The sequence below is a fragment of the Capsicum annuum genome, chromosome 10 (assembly GCF_002878395.1).
Source record: "Capsicum annuum cultivar UCD-10X-F1 chromosome 10, UCD10Xv1.1, whole genome shotgun sequence".
In the NCBI taxonomy this organism is placed as follows: Eukaryota; Viridiplantae; Streptophyta; class Magnoliopsida; order Solanales; family Solanaceae; genus Capsicum; species Capsicum annuum.
In genome coordinates this window covers 97,787,996-97,796,191 of record NC_061120.1, presented here as the reverse complement: position 1 = coordinate 97,796,191, position 8,196 = coordinate 97,787,996, and the positions used below count along the sequence as shown (strand labels likewise).

The 8,196-nt window shown below is 29.0% G+C and overlaps 1 pseudogene; it reads right to left on the bottom strand.

Annotated features, from left to right (window-relative positions):
* Positions 1 to 221: 221 nt before the first annotated feature.
* LOC124887933 lies at positions 222 to 831 on the bottom strand (annotated as a pseudogene).
* Between the last annotated feature and the right edge of the window lie 7,365 nt (positions 832 to 8,196).

The following is an 8,196-nucleotide window of genomic DNA, read 5'->3' as shown; positions in this document are numbered from 1 at the left end:
TACATTGTGGATGCTATTGTGTTATTGTATAAGAAGAGGGGCCTTCTATTTATAGATGCCCAAAACTTTTCCTCCAAGAAAGAGGTTTGTCAAATATGAAAAATTTTATATTTTTCTTTCAGGAAAAGTAAAAGTATTTATGGTTACTTTTATTTTCCTTACAAGAAAAATTAAAACTTAAATTTAGTAAGAAAATCGAGGCAAAAATTCTAACAATATCTAATTATTTATTACATATACATAGTAATAATGAGTTCCTATACAAGACAGAAAAAGAACTACTGATTCCCAGCTATAGGCGCATATCGGCCTTTCTTGATATCATCTCACCCTCTCACCCAAGGTTTTCCTGGAATAGCACGAGTCTCTGGAGAAGCATGTTTGTCAAGGTTGTTCATAACCTTTTCACGTATAGCACAAAACACAGGATTTGTATTTATTGCATCTGGGGTTGTCCTGACCAGTCAGCCACTCCCACAAATCCAGATTCTCTAGGTCAAGGACATGAACAAGGGACTTAATTCCATTTTCATCCATGAATTGTATATGTTCCTCCACCCATTTGCCAAGAACAAGGCCTAGCTCCAAGTACCCTCTTTGTTTAGTGCGATAAATAAAGTTGTTAAAATAAACGTTGTTTGCTCTCTTCATATTAGAAATCAATATTATTCAATGAGGAAGCCTCATTTGAAGAAACAAAACTGAAAATATTCTAGCTAAAGGCCTATAAATATTGTGAGATTGGAGTGTAGAGTTTATAACACATGTCCTGTTAAAGGAATTGAGGATTCTAGGAATTCGGAAGATAAGTGCCTTTTGTAAATTCGCCATTTCTTCTCTAAATGAAGCTATTTGAGGATCAATCAAAAGTTGAAATTTGATTTGAGATTTTCTATTCTAATTGTGTTCTTTGCTTTTTGTTTCTTTCTTTTCATTCTTGGGATCGCATTATGTCTTGGGCCAGGTCATTGTTTGTACAAACTATTGATTTTTAATACATTTGGCATGTTAGGATACTTTTAATTAAAAAGAAAGAAATGGACGTATGGAGTAGAAAAATTATAGGAAGTGACAAACCTAAGACCATAATTATGATAAATAATAACACTTTTATAAAATTATATTTTATTAAAAAAATAGCATTTTTTTGTTAGACACTTCACAAACGTGTGTTTCTTCGTAACCTCTACTGTTTTTACTCCAACACTTTACCTCTCTTATTTTTCATAATTTACTCTTATTTAAAGCAGTGAATTTCTTTTCCATAAATTACTCTTATTTAAAGCAGTAAATTTTTTTTCCTAATCAAACTCAAATCAACTATAGATTATTATCTTCCTGATCTTTAAAATTTTAAAATAAAGCATCATTGCTATTACTGGTATTGAATCATAAAATTAATTTCGTATATGAATTTCAGCAAATTAAGACGACTTAATCTCAAATCATATTGTGCGAAATCTTTTTTTTATTTGATTATTTTTTTAGCAAATTATTTTTCGTCTCAAATTGTATGTTGAATATTTGATCGAACAATATTATTTGATCGAACTAAGAGAGCTATTCTTTGCTCAAACTCAATTTTGATATGTACCCAATAAGCAATATCAGATTTATTTTTTCAGAATGTAATTATATAGGCGATGAGTGTATTTGCATATTATGAAGAGTGAAATTGTATTTTGTTCTATTTTTGTTTATGTATTTTGGTTTGTGTTTGTATATTTTTATTGTATTTGTATATTTAGAGTTCTATTTGTATATGTAAATTATAATTATATATTATTAGTTTATTTGTATGTTGTAAGTGTATTTGTATATTTTATGAGCAATTATGGCTTTGAGGGTGTACTTAAATATTATGTTTGTATTTGTGTAATTAGAGTTATGTTGTATATTTTGACTGTAGTTTTGTCATTATAATTCTATTTTTATGCTTTTAGTATAGTTGTATATTAGTTGACTGATTTAATATGTTGTCTTTGTTAATTTATATTTTTTTGTAACATTTTTTATGAGTCGAAAATTGGCAATAGGAAGCATTTCTGTTCTTATGAAGTACTCTGGAAGATGGACATATGAAAAAAATTATGAAGAATGCATAACTGATACTATATTGTTGAGCACAAATGCATCATACAACCCACCCACTATACGCTCTTTTGCCATCTCATATTATTTGTATTTGTATTAACAAATATGTATGTGCAACTATGTTTTAAAAAATACATACACAGTTCTCTATGTTTGAAAAGTGCACAAATATATGCAGTTCTCTAGTGAAATACACATACACTTCTCTATATTTGAAAAATACATATACAGTTTTCTAATTGAAAATACATTTACATAGTTACAAAAAATATATGCCCAAACTGTATTTAAAATTTTTTCTAATTATTTTTCTTAAAAAAAAATCAAATTGAACCAGCCACAAAGTATGTCTATACAATACATGATAAAAAAGGTATTTTATTATTTTCCTCAAGAAAAAATATGATCTTGTCATACATTTCAATTGAATGAGATACCATGTGCACATGTTTGTGCAATCTTGGATAGCAAAATTTTACAAAAGGATCATATTTCTCTAATTTGTACAAGCCAAAAACAGTATTGAGAACATATGATATTTCAATTTATTCTTGAACAGATTAAGATGATTGGATAAATCCAGATAACATACTAGTGAAGGTAGTACTGCCCCTCAAAATACAAGAGACCTCCCGGCAGACCTCCAAAGAAAGATCATGAAAAATCAGAAAGGGATATGTTCGAAAAAAACCATTAATTCATGTAATGTTTGTGGATTTAAAGGATATAATAGACATTCATGTAGGAAATATCGTAAATGATACATTCAAAATATTTGTTGTGATGTGATTAATTCTTCAATGATAATTATGTTTCATATATTAAAACACGTTACAGTTACCTTTTCAGTATTTGCAACTTTGGTTAGAAAAAATAAATAAAGTTGTCTATATTTATCTACGAGTACATTTATATATTTGAGTACATGTACGATCACAAATACATATAAATACAAATATAAAATATTATGCAACTATAAAAAATAAATTTGTATTTATATATATAACTACATAAACCTGCCTTCAATTAGTAATAAGATCTAAACATAAAACTTCATAATCACCAGGAAAAATACTTATGTAATTACATTTACAACTATTGAAAACAGGATAAATATTCAACATAATACTAAAATGGAAACCTCCATTCAATTTGATTGAGTCCCAACCTTCAGAATACAATAACATAATTGTAAAATTCAATCAACTTTTCACATGAAACCTGAAAGTAAGATATGAAACTTAACAACTACTCAACGATATTATTGTCAACCTATAGTTAAATGTTATCATACACAAAATACAAAAAGAATCATCAAACTTCAATGATTTTTGTATCGTCTGTTATCGTGATTTCCCTAATAGACCTCATTGATACTTCTTGTCATGAATATATGATCATGCGAAACCTATACAACCAAAAAAGAAAAATATCTATATCACATATACATATTCAAAAATATACAGTACACATAGACATAAAGATCTGCATATGTATTTACATTATAAAAATACATATATATCTGCAATGTCTTTACATAAATAGATGTCTGACCCATATGTATATATACACATTCATTCTGCCGAATATATAAAATCAATTATAATATACAAATAACTAAAAAAGATATAATTACACTATTAAAGACACAAATGCACTTAAAATATACAATTAAACTCCCAATCTTTACATAGTATCATCAACAATTACAATATTAAAGTCACAAATTCACTGAATATATACATCTAAACTCACCACTCAAAATATATATTTTTTTCTCAACACATAACACTCCAAATATACAAACACAATCAAAATGTACAAATATAATCAAAATATATAAATCGATTTGATATATTCAAATAAACTCAAAAATTATCAATATACAAAGAAAATACAATTACACTTTGCAGAATACACAAATACATTCAGAAAAAATATAATTGAGATTGTTAAATGAGTACGTGGCAAAAAACTATTTTGATCAAATAATAACTAAGATCGAATAACGTCAACATTGGATAAATAATGAACTTCAATCAAATTTTCACAATACACACTGGAAAGAAAAATTTTTATATTGCAAAATACGATTTCGCACAAAATGATGAAGTCTATTTAAGTTGTTGAAATTCATATACAAACTCAATTTTGTTATTCAATACATGTAACAGTAGTGATGTTTTTTTTTTCTAAATTTATAAGCTCATCAAGGAAAGAATCTTCGATTGATTTTAAGATTGATTTGAGTTGCTGAGTTTTATTTAGTAAAATCGCATTTGAATTTTGATTTCAGTAGTTGAAAAATAATGGCATACGTTTAACAAGCCATTTATGAAAAAGGATTCCTTATAATTAAATACATGGAATAATTTAAGGATCTGATTATTCTATATTTAACTCAATTGATTTGGATTAAAAAGGGAATGTAAATTCATTTGTATATGTATTTATCTAGCAAAATTGCCTACAATACGAAATACAACTTGATGTTTGGTGTAATTATGAAACAATTGATATGAAACTCCTAATTATAGGCATAAGTTTGCTACTTACAAAATTTTTCCTTTTATTAATATACTTTAATTATTATTTATTAATATCATGGTCTATTAATATTAAGTTAAATTGTGTAAAGACTCTAAATTTACATCACAATGTAACTAATCCAATAAAAAATTTAAATTTTAAAATATTTGTTTCGGTAAATTTGTTGTACCATAAATTAATATTAAAAAATTTAAATGAATAGCGTTTTGATTTGATTTCTTGTATAATAATGTGGATACAATGTTTTTACAATATATAATAATGATAATATGCTATTTGTATAACTAGTCTATTATACATGCCTTGCGCGTGTACCTCGATTTAAAGAATTCAGTTTACAAAATTACTTCGATATTATATAAGAAAATATGTTTGAATGAATAAATTAATTAATTAACTTATTAAATACGAAAAATACTTAAATATAAAATTAATATATTCATACAAACCATATAAAAGATATAAGAGAGTATCACGTTAAATTAACAATAAATGTATATGAAAAATAAATTCTTGTTTGTACGTTATATTGTTAAATGCCATATAATTCTTTTTTAACCATATTTTACGTTATATTTTTTTAACCATAAAATTCTTACTCCCTCAGTTTCAAAAAGAATGGTCTACTTTGACTTGGCACAAAGTTTAAGAAAATAAAGAAGACTTTTGAATCTTGTGACCTTAAATTAAAGTTATGTCAAATGTACCAAAATGTCCTTTAATCTTGTGGTCTTAAACATGTCATGTGGAAAGTTGAAATTAAAGTATTGCCAAAAAGGAAAACGGATCATTCTTTTTTAAACGGACTAAAAAGGAAAGTAGGTTATTCTTTTTTAAACGGAAGGAGTATGTCTTTTAACCAAAAAGAATTTTTGGTTAATGTAACGTGATAGTCTCTTAACGTACCATGTTTACGTTATTTTAGTTTATAATGTGATAATTCGTGTGTTTACGTTAAGTTAGTTATGCTATTTAGTTCCAATAGGACTGAATTTGTATAAAATGGAATTTTAATGGATTTTAAATTCCAAACTATTAGGTACAACATGCAATTAGGACTGTCACATGTATTCTCACAAAGTGGCTCTGGTAAAGAAGTTGTTTCTACTAGATTCTTGGTTAATAACTCAATTAATCAAAGTTCAAACTCCATAACTTCAAAGAGGACACAAAAAAACACAACGAATAAAATATATATAACTCTCATAGCAAAAAAAGAACCTAAACAGTGGAGTATAGCCTAACATCAAACTCCAGTCTAAGTTTTGTCATATTCCAACTAACAATAATAACCTCTACAACATAGTTTAAGAAACAATTCAATAAAAGCATGACCAAGAATAAGAAATAAGAAATTCATAAATTTTTATCTATGCAATGCTTAAGAATAGAATATTTAAATTAATAAATTTAAACCCAATATATATCATCGGAATAACATAGAGAAGAATATGCAATAGCAAAACAAATCACTACAAACTACAAAGCATAAATAAAATACGTTATAAAATATAAATAAAATTGAAAAAAAACAATAAGCTGTAACAAACAAATATGAAGCACGAAAATTCTTTATATAGCAAAAACAAATGGTGTTTAATATCCTAGTTCACATGAAATACGAATGTTGCAACTTTATGAATAAACATGATATTAATTAGTTAATGTTAGAATCGGTTCCTAATTCACATTAGTGAGGCGGGGAAATTTTTAACCCAAAATAATTTATTTTTGATAAATTGAATTTGAGAAAAAAAAAGGTGAAAATACCGTTTAGTCTAAAGTTGAATGTTTTAAGTTTTTTCTCTTTTAACAAGATTGCAACTTTTCGGAGCTATATTTTTCTTTCTATTAACGTATTTTTTAAGTTGTTTTCCTTTTCCTAAAACCTTTTCCCTCAAAAGAAAAAAATTGCCAAAGACTAGAATTTTGTAACGACTTGAATTTCGATGAATTATGTGAAAAATATGTTTTTATGTGATTTGACTGTTTTACCCCTTTCCCTAGTTGTATTGTGGTATTTTTGGGGTGTGGGGGTAATTGGCATGATTTTCAATGCATTTTGATATCAATTATGTGATTTTGTGGTTTTTGGTGGCATAAAGAGTCTTATAATTGATTTCAGTTGATTTCATTTGATCCGTGCGACGGATGGCAGAATGGAATACACCAGCAAATCCAAAATGTCGATTGTCGGATGGTAAAATGGTTGGTGTGATTTTAAGGCTTTTAAATCTCATTTTGACCCTCAGTTTGAAAAGTTGTAATTTTGAGTTTCGGGGATCAATTTTTTAAAAATGATGTTTTATTGAAAATTTGATATTGTCATTGAGTTTGTGATGCAGCCCGACCCGGGGCCTTGCTGTAATGGGCATCCCAAGTCAACCTAGGACCGGGGACTACCCCCTAAACCCAACTCAACCACCTTATACAGCTTTAGATGAGATGAATTTCGAGCATATAACAAGATTGTGCAGTGCTCTCATGAATACTTTGGGATAGGGTCACAACCATGACCGACCCAACTAAGTCTGTGCATACCAGACCAACCATCCATACCATACCAAACCAAAGGGAATATCGAAACATAATATAAAAGTCAAACCCAAAATGTAATACGACGGAACAACCAACAATATCATCGAAGGGTGTAAGCCCCAATATCCATCTCGATACCAAGGTCAACAACAATACCGATCCCGCCCATTCTAATCCCCAGAAGTACCACAAACCTCTATAAAAAGAATACAAATATCCGATTGGGATATTTCCCCAATTATGGCCAAAACCAATAAGCGGAAAGAAAATAAAAAGTCTAAGAATGTCCAACATGAAATGATGCCTTCCGAAAGGATAAAAGCTCCCCACTTCAGTCCGATAAGTTGTCCCCAAATCAAGTACTATGAAGGAGAAGTTGAATGTCCGGTTCCTACATAGCGTGGGTATACAGCCGCCAGTAAATGGGTTATGTCCTCTTCCGCTTCCCACGTGGCCTCTTCCACCTTGTAGTTCTATCATAGAACCTTAATCAAAGCCACATCCTTGGTCCACAACTAACGAACCTGCCTATCCAATTTCTCAATTGGGATATATTCATAAGATAGAGAATCTGAAATATCCAACCCTTCCAAAGGCATAATCGAAGACGAATCACCAACGGACTTCCTCAACATAAAAACATGAAATACCGGATGAACCAAACTCAAACTAGATGGAAACTCCAACTCATATGAAACATTGCCCACTCTCTGCAAAATCTCATTAGGACAAATGTACTGAGGACTGAATATTCCCTTTTAGCCAAACTGCACTACTCCCTTCATTGGAAACACTTTATGAAAAACCTTATCCCCAACTGCAAACTTCAAGTCTCTGCGCCTACCATCCGCATACAACTTTTAAAGACTCTAGGCAGCTTTGAGCCTATCCCGAATCACTTTCACCTTTTCCATAGCTTAACAAACCAAATCCTGACCAAATAAATTAGCCTCGCCGATCTCAAACCAACCAATAGGAGACCTACACCTCCTTCCATACAACACCTCAAAAGGA